This window comes from Pseudorca crassidens, chromosome 2, assembly GCF_039906515.1.
Source record: "Pseudorca crassidens isolate mPseCra1 chromosome 2, mPseCra1.hap1, whole genome shotgun sequence".
Taxonomy (NCBI): Eukaryota; Metazoa; Chordata; class Mammalia; order Artiodactyla; family Delphinidae; genus Pseudorca; species Pseudorca crassidens.
The window spans coordinates 114,565,394-114,579,400 of NC_090297.1; the positions used below are offsets into that span (position 1 = coordinate 114,565,394).

Genomic DNA, 14,007 nt, shown 5'->3' on the forward strand with positions numbered 1-14,007 from the left:
GACCCGGCTCTCAACTTCATAGCACCTCAAAGTTAGAAGCTCAGAGCTGAACTCACCTACCCCAAACCTGGTCTTCTTTCAATGTTTCCTATCTCACTCAATGGTAGGCAAGCCAGAAATCTTGGAGCCATACATGACAAGTCCTTCCTCTTTGTACCATTTCCAACCCACCACTAAATCCTGCACATTTTAGCTCCTAAATATCTCTAAAACCCACCTACTTCTCTCTGTTTGCACCACTACCCGCCCCCCCTCCCCCGCCCCACCAATCCAAGCTAACCTCACTTTGCACAACAACTACTGAACTGCTATTCAGCTCCAGCATCTATCCTGGCACCCTTCCACCCTGGCCCCTGAGCAGCAGCTGTAGTAATGCAAAAGCAAAGCTAAAATGCAAAGCTAATCATGTTATTCTTTGACTTAAAACCCTTCAGTGGTTTCCCCCTGTTTTTCAGATAAGGACAAAACCCCCTGCAGTCACAACAAGGCCCTGTGGGGTCAGCCTCCTGCCTCTCTCTCCAACTTCATTTCACGCCACTTTCTGCCTTCCTCTCTGTAGTCAAACCACACTCGCTTTTCAGTCATTTGTCCTCCCTCCCACCACAAGACCTTTGTGCTCCCTGTTCCTTTGTCTGGAAAGCGCTTTCCTTTATTCTTTGCCTATTTCCTACTGATCTTTCAGATTCAAGTCAAGAGACATTTCCTGGAAGCAGCTTTCCTTGGCCCCTCAGAGGAGGTCAGCTCCCTCTGCCATAAACGGCCTGGGCTCCATCGACCTCTCCTTCACTCACAGTTGCAATTCTACGTGTATTTGTGTGATAATCTCTGTCTCTTTTTGCTTATCCTTGTATCCCCGCACCTAGTTCGATGCTTAGCACGGAGTAGGCACTAAATAAATATCTGTCAAATGAGTAACTGAATGAATGTTCATTCCCTGCCAGGTTTCTATCTACTTAACCAGTCTCTAGACTATCTCCCCCATCACCTCTGAGTGAATACTCAGGGGTCACAAAGTCATTTTTAATATTAATATATCTCTGTGATTTTATAACTGATATATATCAGACACCCATATGTGGGACATGCCAGTCATTTTTATTATAAGGTTTGGAGCCAGATAATTATTTTTATACCTAAAAATGCAGATATAATGAAGTAGAACCCCCAATTTGTACTAGAATGTAGCATAAAGTATGAGACTTCAAAGCAATGTTGTACTTGGCTAAAGCCGCTTTAGGCTCTGCTTCCTGACACCTGGGGGTAAGCAGTCACTCTCCTCCACTACTTGGGGCACACTTAAGTACAAAAATTTTAAAGTACTGCTGGAAGTTTGTGAATAATTAGAAAAGAAAAAAGTTGCATATTCCTTCAAAATAAGTATAATTTGTTCTCAATTGTCTGCTATTTTGGATGGTACCATTTCCCTGAAAGGAAAGAAGGAAGAAGAATATTAGGGGTTGTTAATGATTCCCAGATGATGCTTCTCCGAGACTCAGGACTGAGCTGGGTGCATGGCAGGCAACACTCCCAGAAAGTGCGCTGGTCAGGAACACAGCAGCCAATCTCTGGTATCCTATCTCCTCCCAGCTCCCCAGGAATTTGTCTTTAGTCTCAGCCCACCTTCCCTGTATAGACAGACTTGCCCTCATATCTAGCTTTAAAGCCCTGCATTGCTCCTAGCAGAAAAGGCTTCAGGTGACCCTCTCCACAGGGCCTGTGAAACTTTGTCCCCAGGGCTAGACTAAGGATTGCTGCAAGGTTTCAATGCTCAGAGCCCTAGAGAGAAATCCAGGGCTCCCACAGGGACCACAGGGAGAGAGCCCCCTTGAGGGTAACTACTATAGAAGATACATTGTACACTTCTTACTTCCCTTAGCACTCTACTATGCCCAAGCATTTTCAAGGTGGAGAAACATGTGGTCCATGGCTAAGTCCCCCAGAGCCTCACACAGGATCTCCAAGAAAATAGCATGAGGCATGCAGTCTGAAGAAGTCTGGTTGGACACACTGTCCGTAAACAAAGGAAGCCAGTGTTTGTTTTTACACCTACTGTGTATCTACCTATCTAGACACTTTTCCATTTTACCTTATTTAATTCTAGATATTATTTGGCTCATTTTCTAGATGAGAAAACCAAGGCTCAAGAAACCTAGTGCATGCCCAAAGTTATGCAAGTAAAGAGCAAGCCCTCTGATGCAGACCGAGGTCCATGTCATCCCCATGCAGTTTCTTCCTCCATTACGCTCCTGTTTCCAGCTTCTCGTATCATATGACTCTGTGTCTCACCTGCTGTCCATTCTCTCAATGGAACCACCACAGGAAAACATTACCATTACAGAAACAAAAAGATATATCTTCCCAGGAAGACATAGAGAAGTTTAAAGACATTCTGTTCCATTATAATTTATAGAAACTGCAAAAGACATAAACACTGAAATCATGTTTAGGAGAATAAGTTCCATTTCCTATGGCTCTTAAATACAAACAAAATGAACATTTTCTTTTGCTAGTAAGTGGAATCATTGTAATGACAATAAGTAAAAGTAACTAGTTCCTAGACAAAATATAAATGATCCATGCCAGGCTAGCTCTCCAGAGATGATAAATCACTTTTGTAGATGGGCATTGTTATAAAACCCTCCACTTCTGGTGGTACTAGCTCCACCACTTGGGAACCACAGTGCCACGCCCTGCTGCTTCTAAAAGGTGCTGGGTCCAGCAGATCTGCAAACATTCCCCTCCCCCCAGTCCAGTCTATTCTTTACCAACAGCCAAAATTATCCTTTTAACATCTAAATCAGATTCCACCACTTCTATGCTCAAACCCACCAATGATTTTCATTAGTATGAAGGAAAGTTTGACCTACAAGCCTTATGTCAGCACTTGCCAGTTGGTCTGCAATTGCCCCGAGGTAGTGGTTTGAAAATTTAGTGGAGTATTTTTTTGTTTTTGTAATGACTGGGGACCACCACTAGCCACAGAGAGGAAGATTACCTGGGATTTGTGTGTCCTGCAATGTGCAGATGCACCTCACACAAGGAAGGCTTTGCCCTATGTTGTGCACTTCTTTTGAATGACGTACTGAAAGGCTAGTTGTTGGTGTCTGGACCTAGGGTCTATCTTATTTTTCCATATAACTACAGTTTCTGTATGGTTTAAAACTTCCTAAAATATTCAGGAATGCAAAATGCTGCATACTTTGTAAGAAGATTTAATTTGTTTTGATCATAAATTTATCAACTGTGCACCAGCTTGGAAAATCACAACACTGCTTGTGACTGACATTCCTTGTGATATTTAAAACGTACCTGCATTTTTTTTGGCATATATAACATCTATAGCTGTTGCACTGAAGGTGATTCTTCATATAGGTATGACTGCTAGTGTGGCATTTATGTATTAAAATACACAGCATTTATGACAAGTTTATTTCCTTATATTACAAAGAGGATATTTCATTGATTTGTTTTAATTATGTGTGTAGGAAGTTATATAACCTATAAATTTCACTGCAAGAGAGTAAAGGAAAAGTGAGGAGACACTGGACTTATTATACAAGGCAGAGTTGGCCAGAGTTTACTGATAGGGTTGAGTACATTATCCTATATGACATGCTCCATATTTATCTCTGAACTTTACTCTTCATCACTCCCTCCCCTCCAACCACACTGACCTTTGTGCTTTCCCTCAAAGCCATCAAGCTCATGCCCAGCTCAGATTCTCTGCTCTTGCTGTTTCACTGCTTGGAACACCCATCTTCTGCATCTCATTGAGCTCTCTTGCTTTATTCACTCTTCACTCAAATGCCACCTCCTGGGAAAGTCTTCTGTGACCACCACACTTCACATCACTCTATCTTTAATCATTAGTTCCTCCAGCAGGTATCCCTACCTACAAATCTATCATAATATTATTTACCTATCTATTCTTTATCTGGCCCATGGGAATATGCATTCCATGAGGGAAGTGGGCAATGCTATTTCGGATCCCAGTGCCTGCAACATGGAAAATGGCATAAAGTGGGCACTTGATAAATATTTGTAAAGTGAATGAATTAATGCATGAAGATATCGCCTGTGTTCCTGATCCCTAGGAGCTACGGCTCTTTCTCTTTCCTATCTACATAATTTATAGCCAGTCTAAGTAAGCATTCATTCTTTCAAATATATCCATCAAATGCCAACCATATTTCAGGCAGTGCGAACAGAATAATAAATAAGACATAGCCTGCCTGCATACTTTGTAATTAATGATCATTTTCAGCACCTGTGAAGCACTTGCGTCCTACAGTGAAATGAGCTTATAAAAAAAAAAAACACCCATTTCTATTTTATATTCTGAGTATCTTTAAAATACAATAATTATGATATTCATAAATTAGAAGTTATCTCTCATATGTTAGGAAAAAAGTTGTTATCACATATAAAGGAATTTTTACCAATGTGGAAAATCTTGCTGCCAGTGCTGGTGATGTCCTTTTCAAGTCCCCAAAACATCACCCCTCAGAGGCTGAGGGAGCTAAAGGCTGATGATGTTTGAATAAGTGGAAGCTTTTATTTCCCTTCAGTGGTGTAGCCAGCAGGGGCCTCTACCTACCTGGCTGAGATGAAACTACCCATGTAAGGCACAGAGGGACCATCTGCCCTCTGAAGGACTCCACTAGCTAGAAAGTCCATCCCAGCCTCTTTGTTAGGGTGGCACAAGTCAGCATCAGCCCCAGTTGATGGCATACAGCCACAGTGGAGGTTCCAGGCAGGAGATGATCATTCAGTCCCTTTCATTTCCCTACTCTCTGGCCAGGCATCTTTCCCACATGCTGAGGAGAGAGACAAAGGCAACCCCCAAACTAACAGAGCCTATATACTTGTACAGAGCTGTACAATGGATTTTCTCATTCATTTTTATGTGTGGAGGATAGATAGTACCATTTTGTTTTTATAAATTAGCAAATTAAAGTTCAGAGAGGTTTAGAAACTTGGTAAAGCTGCAATTTAAACCAAGGTCTTCTGGTTCTAAGTTAGAAAATGGAAATCATTGGCTAAAATAAGTTTGGGGGATTATCTGTGGGGTTTAATTCTCACTGGTATAGAACTTCACGTAAGGAGCAGCCTACATTCCACCCTGATCAAACACTTGAACAAATCTCAATTTACTGCCTACTTGGGCACATTCCCTCCCAGTTCCCACAATTTCATAAAAACTACATTCCTAGAAAGCTTCTAGAATTGAGAAAACCTTAGAGTAGGCCATGATGAACCTGTACTCTTACCCCAAACTTTAACAGTGACAGAGGAACAACGCTCTTACTTTTCAAAACTGTTACTGTTGAGCAGCACAATTTTAATAGAATGATGCAGGGGCGGGGGGGCTAGAAAGATGTAGGTAGTATTCTGAATTAAGGCGGAAAACTCTGATATGCCCCTTCTCTAAACCTCCTCCCTACATGCCCTCCCGCCACGCACCCCCATCCAGACACACAGACCAATTTCCTTTCAGGCCTGACCTTTAAGCAAAAATATCTAGGATAAACAGAGCTAAAAATGGGCTCCAGAAGGGCTGCCCAGGGATTTCAGGTCCACACCAGTATCCTCCAAAGGGCATATCCATGGGGCTGGTAGGAAAGAGTTAACATTTGAATTGGTGTTCTACCAAAGTAACTCAGGAAGGTAAAGCTGTGTTGGTTCTTACTGCAAGAATCCTAAGTCCCTTTAAAGTACCAGACTACTTCAAAAGAATTTCAGGAGTTTCAACTTGCTACAAACATGCGTGTGTCCTAAAGGCTTAAAAAACATCAGTCTCCTTCCAGTGCCCTCCTGTCTGCCCTATCAATTCCCCACCTCTTGGCATGGTTTGGATTCTCCTCTCTCAGCCCGCCCCAGCTTCCTTAGAGCAGGAGTGCACGGCTGGCTGTGTCCTCTGGTCGCCCATCCAGAGTCCCGTGTGGGAGAGATGCTGACTCCCCAGCAGTCAGGAGGAGAGGTGCGTCTTCTCAGGTTTCCTGAGTTCACCTGAGGTAGAGGTCAGTTCCTGGCTTGGGTGGCTCCCTCTAGCTAATAGACTAGAGGCTGCAATGTGAAAGGGAGAGCCGGACCAGCCCAAAGCAGAAAACCAATCTGACCGAGCTCCCAATCTTGCTGAATATGGCCCATTAGATGAGATAGGGAAAGACAGCAGAAGTGGATGCAGGGTGAGAGAGGTGGTGAGAAAAAGGCTTGTTGGAAACCAGGAATTATGAAAATAACATTCAGATACAAACTTCCAACTTTGTCCTGCAATCAGGAAAGGCTACAAACTTTTCACAGTAAAGAGCATTTAAGACCTTGACTTTCTTGTACAAGTTTGTCTGCTGCTGGTAATTAGCATGCTGTTGTGTAGTTTATTCTACTGAGACAAAGAGCAATGATTACATCTCACCTTGTAGATGAGGAAGTGAGTGATGAACATTAGCACAAAAAGCCCACCCTTTGGAATACAAAAGTATAGCCAACAAAGACATCACAAGAAATCATCCTCTGCATGACCCCATCCATCTCCTGACCCACCTTGGTCAAGGTGATTGTCACCTTGGAGCACAACTGGACCTTTCCTCATCAGCATATGGGACGATCTGCCTTTTTGTTTTCTCGGAGGTAAAGGGATGGAACCATAGTGGTTCCAAAACCTATGGCCAGGCGTCTCCATCCCTCTGTGCCAATGATTTTTCTATGAAGCAAAGGATTCAAAGGCTGTGTCAGTCAGGCTGAGCAGGGAGATGCAGCAGACATCTGAGCCTTCATTAGACAATGAAAATTAGTAAGGGAGGAACAGAGAAAGAACAAAGAGGGAGGAGACAGAAAAAGAGGGGAGGTCCAGGATTCCCAAGGAAAGGGGTTTCCTTTCTCTTCCCAGAGCCCCCAGGAAGGAATAAATATAATTATCGACCTAGCATGACAGCATACAAAATAAAAGAGGCACCTGCCAGGTGACCATCTCTGCCGGGACTCGAACCCGGAACCTCTGGATTAGAAGTCCAGCGCGCTCGTCCATTGCGCCACAGAGACCTCACCACACACACAGCATCAGCACCAGAACTGAAAAAGCACATACCTTCTGCATCACCGAGCCATCTCAGCATCCTGCTCTCTGAGCGGTGGGGGGACAGGGACAGCTGGAAAATCTGGAGTGGAGATCTACCAGCCGGCTCCATCAAAGCTTTTCTCAATACCGTGGGTCCTGGGGTCCTCAGAGGATTGGAGAAATGTGAAGGTGGTCATTCTCCCAGTCCCAGAATCTCTGATGGAGTAGGACAGAGCTACAGCCTTTGCTCTTCTTTCCTCTCCATCCCTAAGGGAGGATAGGGAGAATGCCTTTCTATTCTCATGCTAATTAAGCAGAGCGCACCCAGCCCAGCGGAGAAAACTGAAGCCTTCTCTACCTCCACCCCTCTCCCTCGCTGTGGTTTCATCCCATTCCAGCTATTCTCAGACAGGGGCTGGGCAAAGCTGGGAGATTCAGGAAAACCCTCGATCCCTGAGACAAAGGAGCTGCCTCCGTAAAGAAACAGTGTGAACGGCAGCAGCGGCTAGCAGGGAAGCTGGGCTCCAGGGGACTGGTCCAGTTCTCAGCTTTGAGAGCTGTATCTGTCGAGTCTGGGGAAGAGGTAACGGGAGTCTGATATGACGTTTCTTTAGCATCTTCACTAGAATTAAGGATGGGAGTGGAGTCGAGCAGCAGTGAATGTGTGTGTATGTGTGTGTGTGTGTGTGAGAGAGAGAGAGAGAAAGTGAGAGGGAGGGAGGGAGGGCACACACAGGGAAGAGGGTGAGAGTGGCAGCTCTGTAATGAAATACAGATGGTCTTCAAGCAGCCCTCCACGAATACCTGCTTCCCTTCCCCCACCTTCCCCGACTCCAAGTCTGCCTTTCTTTCCTCCCAGGACTGTCTCATTTAAAGAATGAGGATTTCTCAGCTGTCTGGGCTTGCTAGAGGTGTCCCAGGACAATCAAACTGACCATCTCTCCACAACCATACATAAAGACCTCCATACCCAGCCCAGACCCAATAACACAGTTCCCATTTTTAAAAGCTTCCTAGAGAAGACAATGCCATAATCACTGTTTCCACTATGCCAGTCCTTCTGAAAGTCTAATCTAAGCCCTTCTTACCTCACCTTCAGCTCATTTTATCTTATTTGATTCCCAGATACATCAGGGGACAATGCATTGATCTAAAGACTTTGATTCAGTGTTGAGGACCGTACTCCCACTCAAAAGGTTGCAATAAGAGCAAAGCGCTGGCTCAGATTCCCCTCGTGCTCCCTCAGTGTGTTCTTCTTAGGGCCCACGGCTCTGGGCACTGCCAACTGACTCCGATTATAACTCCAGATCTAGGTGATGGCCAAGTGAAGAACAATATGACAATATGAATGGCTTCAATTAGAGGAATCTTTAAGGGCTCTTCTAACTCTCAGACTACATCCTAGTGCAACATCTCACACCTCCCTACCTGTTCCTATAGCCCCAACGATGGGATCTGGGAGAGAACGGACCAAGGTGATTCAGTCAGGCTGGGATGCAAGGGGAAGACTCTTAACACCTGGGGAAAAACAGCCACTCCAATCAAGCCTGCCTTCCGTCTAGGACCTAGAGATAGGAGCTCAGAAAAGTGAAACAGATTATGCATATTACAAACCTAAAGCAAGGAGGCTCATTATAGGCCGTTCTTAATACATTTACCCTAGACAACTCCAAGAACCTGACACACAGAACTCCATGCTGGCCAGAGACTGTATTACTTTGAGTGGCTAGTAGCAAGGTGCTAGTCAAGGAATTCACCAGGAGATCCGTGTGCCTGTAAAGGGAAGCTCAACCCTTAGGCCAGCCATGAACCCCTTGGGCACAAGGAATAGGAAAGCCTAGGTTCTCAAGGTACTTTGCACCAGGCTCTGTCCATGTTCTCTGAGACACGACACACATCCTTTGCTCTTCATAACGATATAGCCCTATACCCAAGAAATCTATCAGTCCCAAGTTCTGCCCAAAGCTTCACTACCCTAAGAGATCATGTGTTCTCCACAACCTGAATGAAGAGCCCCAGCTCTCCAACTCCCTCCAGGACCTTCATTCGCTGTTCGTAATGTTCTCAGTTGGGGCTGGGGATACAATGATGAGAGATAATAATGACATGGTCCCGCCCTCAAGGATCCTGTAGGCAAATTCTAATCTAGGAACTACTCTGAAAGACTTACAGGAAAAGATGGAATCAGTCTTATTACCCACCAAATAAGGTGTCAATTTTCCAAGTTCACACCAAGACCGTAACTCTGGAAACAGAAAGATCCAGCTTCAGTAGCAAGCTGTGCAGCTTACTTGCTTCAAAACCCTGGGAAAATGACTTATCTTCTCTATCTTCCATTTCCTCCTTATAAACTGAGGGCAATAAAAAAATGCTGTTGAGAAAGATGATCTGAGACTTCATGGTACACGCCGTTGTCCCCTTCCTTCCTCTGTCCCATGAGTTATAATTCTTGACTATCTTGCCTGGATTGCCTCCTTACTCTTAAATACCCTTCCTTTATTTTTCCTTCACCCCCCACAGCAATTTCTCCATTCTAGCAAAAAACCCACCCCTCCTCAACAAGAGTCTTTCCAGGACCCCTTATACTTACAATCTGTATCAATAAAAATACCCTTGCACTTTGTCCAAGGATTTTTATCAAATAAGGAATGTCCCTCTGACATCTGTTATTTCACTTTACATCCATAAATCAGATAAAGCTTCTTGATAAGTGTGAATACTGTCTCTCAACTAGGTTTTTAACTTAAAAATAAGAAGGGAAACAATCAAAGAAAGTGATAGTTTTTAAAGGGGCAGGAAAGATAAGGTTAAGCCATTCAAAATGATTAAAGAGAGTACATCTTTTTTCTTCTTTTAAACTAGGTATGTCATTTGTGTTTATGTAAACCCTTAAGAAGATGAGTACATTCTCCTTCCAAAAGAAATTTTGTACTGATTGAATTCTCCAAAGATCTGTGACTCAAGCATTACTCATGCTTCTAACTGAATACCACCCTTTGACCCCACAGACACACTGGTGATGCTCATACATTATTTCATTCACAAAGTGTTGCTGGGATACATATGATAAATGCCAAAATAAATTCTCCCATTGGCCCGGAAACAAATACAATTAAATCCCACATCCTACTGTGGTCCTGCTGACAGCTTCCCTAAAGGTACTTATACCAACTAGTCCATGTTTTAAATACTAAGAGATATTAGATGGAGTAAGACAGTGTAATAGTCATTTGGATAGCACAGCCTTTAAACACCATACTTTCATCTTTCAGTCCCCACAATGTTCCAAACCTTATTCATTCACATCTGTGTGGACACATCCTCCAGAAGTGGTTTCCATATACCATTTTCTAGTGTCCCTAATGACTAAAAGCTCCCTCTTACTTTTTCACCCCTACAAGTCAGCCCACCTCATTCCTCCTGTCAGCACCTCCCAGAGAGGTTGAGAAACGTGTTTTGCAAGGTCAGGCCTGTGGGGCTAGGCCCATTCTGCAGAAGTAACAGATGCTCAGCTCCTAACTCCCTATCCCTTAAAGGGCAGCAGGGACATATCCATAAGGCTGGAAAAAGGCCTTGAGTTCTTTTCCAGATACTGCATCCTTTTGGGGCCTTGCTCCATGTCATTTGTCTATTCCTCTCATGCATTTTTCTAACCCATGATAATAAAGCATTTATGTTCCTAAAGCCTTCTATTTCCTTCCTTCTTCAGTCAAGGAGCTTGACAAGATTGCTTGTTCCATCCTCATCTTTTTCCTGTTATCTAAGCAGAAAGAAGTGAGTTAATCCAAATAATAATTGAGCCTGAGATCAAGCCAAAGGAGGACAAATACTGAGCAAATTTTGCTTTAATCATCACATCCAACTTTCAGAAACCATTCCAGGTCTAGCCCAGTCCCATTGGGTTACCCAGCCCTCTCAAGCTTCCCCAAAGGTAGACCTAGAACCAACCTATCTTGACAATGGGCTGGACTTCCAATGACTAGTCAAGGTCACAATGGAGTCCACATAGGGTCAACCTCCTACGGGAGTCTAAATAATGCCAAAGAATCTGGAGATAGAATATCCCTTTCCTGGTTGCCTCTATCTCCCATCTTTCTCAACCTTCTCTAGGAAACTGTCTACAAAGTTCAAGATGGCATGTCTCCAAGGATATGAATTCTCTGTTTGGTCAAAAAAGATGAGGCAGCTAGCAGTGTCTAACAAAAGAAGAGGAAGTGAGTCGATATGTCCCACCAGATCTTTCTGGGAATTTGCTGGAAAATGTTCCCCCCAAAATGAATTAATTTCTGGTATTTCCTCTCTAGTTCAACGCCTTTTCTTCTTTTTAAAATCCAGGGTCTCGTAGACATAGAGAATGGACTTGAGGACACAGGGAGGGGGAAGGGTAAGCTGGGATGAAGTGGGAGAGTAGTATGAACATATACACACTACCAAATGTAAAATAGATAGCTAGTGGGAAGCAGCCACATGGGACAGGGAGATCAGCTCGGTGTTTTGTGACCACCTAGAGGATAGGGAGGGTGGGAGGGAGAGGCAAGAGGGAGGAGATATGGGGATATATGTATATGTATGGCTGATTCACCTTGCTATACAGCAGAAACTAACACACCACTGTAAAGCAGTTATACTCCAATAAAGATGTTTAAAAAGTTTTTTTTTTAATTTAATAAAATAAAATCCAGTGTCTCTATGCCTCCGTTGCTAACCCCAAGCCATCCCCTTCTTGTGTGTTCAGTACTAACTCCCCCGTTGTGTTTTCTTACAGTTTCTTCTCATCATCTCCAACAATTTCTCCTTCTTCCTCAGGGTACATCAACCTTAGTCATTTCCTGATTTAAAATGTCCCTTCCCCCTCTGCCCACACCACTCCTCAGCCATGTTCATTTCACTTCTTCCCACATTCTGCAGTTGACATTCCCTAATCCTTTCCCACCCAGTCCCTATGCCCTGCAAGGCTCAATTTCTTGGCCATTTTCCTACCTGTTCTCATCTGCACTTGGATTCATCTATCCTAAGAACTATATTGCCCAAACTCACTGTGCCTGGGCTCTCCCAGATTCAGCCCACTGCTCCTCTCTGTCTCTGTCCCCGTAGCCACCACCCTGAAGACTTTCTGAGTTTCGCAGGCCCCCAAGCTCCTCGACCCTCACCCTCAATCATAATACTCTGTCACTTGGCTCCAGAGTCTTGGTATTGTCTTTCCATCATCCTCAGGCTTTTTCTTTCCTCTAGATTTCATTCCCCAGATCTCTTTATTTCCCTCCCATCTTTTCAGCCCAGATCTCTTCTCCTTCTTAAATCTTCAGTCTATAGTACCTGTTCTGAATCTCTTCCTCCCCAGTCCATACAGTGCCAGATTTCTGAGGGTTGTCCAGAATGACTTGCTGGTCCTTCCCTTCTTCACCATGTTCACCTCCAGACATCCTGGAATCTTCCAGTCTCTACAACACACCTGTGTCTCTTTTACTTCTTTGCCTGGGACTCCGTGCACCACTGGCTTTAAAACTGAGAGACCCTGAAGAGGGCCCTGCTAATCCCCACAGCATTGAGTTACCAGAGGGATGGGCTGGCAACCAGGATCCTTAATCTTCACAGTGACCATGGGGCCCTTGGTCCTTAAAGGGGCAGATGCTCTAGGACAGAGGCTGAAGAATTAGAAGATGGATCCTTAAAAGGCCAATTATTCTGTAGTCATTGGCCAAGGGATTCAAGAACCTTGGATTTGCCTAATACTAGGAGTAAACTGAGCTTCCTTTCTCTTTCGCCTACCTCAGCTCCACTTCCCTTTCAGCCTGGAAGGAACCTTGAGGTGAACACAATAAAGCAGGCTCCACAATGGCCAGACAAAAAAGGCATTCATCTTTTACAATGCATCGGTTTAATTAAACAAAAAAGTACAACCATGAAAGTTTCAATCCCAGGAACTAAACTTGTTCTTACATAAGGACCTTCTGTTTGACAAACCATAGCAACATCTATACACAGTTTATCCTTACACAGCAGTTCATCACTGCCTACAGAGGATTGGGCCTTCTAAAGTCTGTCCTAAAGAGTGTTTAGTCCCCACAATGAAAGCAAGGTTAAGGGAAAGCATTTTACCTTGAGTAAGCCAGTTAATCTCCTTCAGGATCAGCTTCTCCTCCTTTAAAAGGTGGTAGCTGAATTTTCAAGGTCCTTCCTCATGCTACCTGTCTACGATTCTACGAAACATTATTAACAGTAGTCATAATGATGATAAAAGGTTTTGGAATTCTTTATCTCATTTTATCATCAGAACAGACCCTAGATTGTGGAAAAAGTGATTATCGTTATCCTCCTTTTACAAAGAAAAACTTTGATCAAAGACATTAAGTGGCTTGGGACTTCCCTGGTGGTGCAGTGGTTAAGAATCCGCCTGCCAACGCAGAGGGCAAGGGCTCGAGCCCTAGTTCAGGAAGATCCCACATGCCATGGAGCAACTAAGCCCGTGCACCACAACTACTGAGACTGCGTGCCACAGCTACTGAAGCCAGTGTGCCTAGAGCCCGTGCTCCACAAAAGAAGCCACCATAGTGAGAAGCCTGCGCACTGCAACGAAGCATAGCCCCACACACAGCAACAAAGACCCAATGCAGCCAAAAATAAATAACACAACCTTTTAAAACAAAAAGACATTAAGTGGCTTGCCCAAAGTCACTCAGCTCAGAAGCGGTGGGGCAGAAGAGCCACCAGTGCCGTGTTCTGACTTCTGCCACCGCTCCAGCCAGCTGTCCACAGAAGAGATCTGCTGATAGGCACGGGCTGCCCGTAAGATTTGTCCCAGGAAGTGAGACTCTGAGACCTTTCCCCGCCTTTGCATACACAGGGTGGTGGCCCAGGGAAGGACAGAAGGGCCAGGCAGGTCTGGAAAGAGCCACAGGGCGGAGGAAGAGGCTATGGTGCTTAGAAAACAGACAGCAGCATTGGGTAAG

The 14,007-nt window shown here is 44.3% G+C and overlaps 1 long non-coding RNA gene and 1 other non-coding gene across 2 annotated transcripts in view; both read right to left on the reverse strand.

The window, feature by feature from the left end:
* Positions 1 to 6,546: 6,546 nt before the first annotated feature.
* The window catches only part of LOC137219542 (uncharacterized), a 40,911-nt gene continuing 33,450 nt past the window's right edge, over positions 6,547 to 14,007 (reverse strand). Inside the window, exons 2-3 of the long non-coding RNA XR_010941165.1 lie at positions 7,088 to 7,324; positions 6,547 to 6,703 (exon numbers count right to left, since the gene is read on the reverse strand). This is a non-coding gene — a long non-coding RNA (uncharacterized lncRNA). The remainder of the gene's footprint in view (positions 6,704 to 7,087; positions 7,325 to 14,007) is intronic.
* TRNAR-UCU (transfer RNA arginine (anticodon UCU)) lies at positions 6,968 to 7,041 on the reverse strand. Its single transcript has one exon. It is a non-coding gene; the product is annotated as a tRNA-Arg (tRNA).